Below are 319 nucleotides of genomic sequence, written 5' to 3' on the forward strand. Positions count from 1 at the left end.
GAGGACGAGACAAGGCGTCGGGGCGTTCACCACTCCCGCAGGCTCAAACACCCAGCCCTGCTCGGTTTGGCAGGAGGCCTCCGGCAGCGGCGACAGGACCGTGCGTGAGACAGAGCAACCGTGAGACGGAGCAAAGCCGGTGCTTTGGGACGTGGGTGCGAAATTTCAGCTGGAGGGACGCAGGTGGCTCCCACCGACAGTTTCCACCCCGGGGCTGGGCCACACCGCTCTGCGTGGGGAGCCCCTTGGACATCCCGACACCCAGGGGCTCCCTAGGCAGAGCGGTAGCTGCAGGGGGTCGGGCCCCTGCTCCCCCGCA

This window comes from Fulmarus glacialis, unplaced genomic scaffold (assembly GCF_000690835.1).
Source record: "Fulmarus glacialis isolate BGI_N327 unplaced genomic scaffold, ASM69083v1 scaffold20406, whole genome shotgun sequence".
Taxonomy (NCBI): domain Eukaryota; kingdom Metazoa; phylum Chordata; class Aves; order Procellariiformes; family Procellariidae; genus Fulmarus; species Fulmarus glacialis.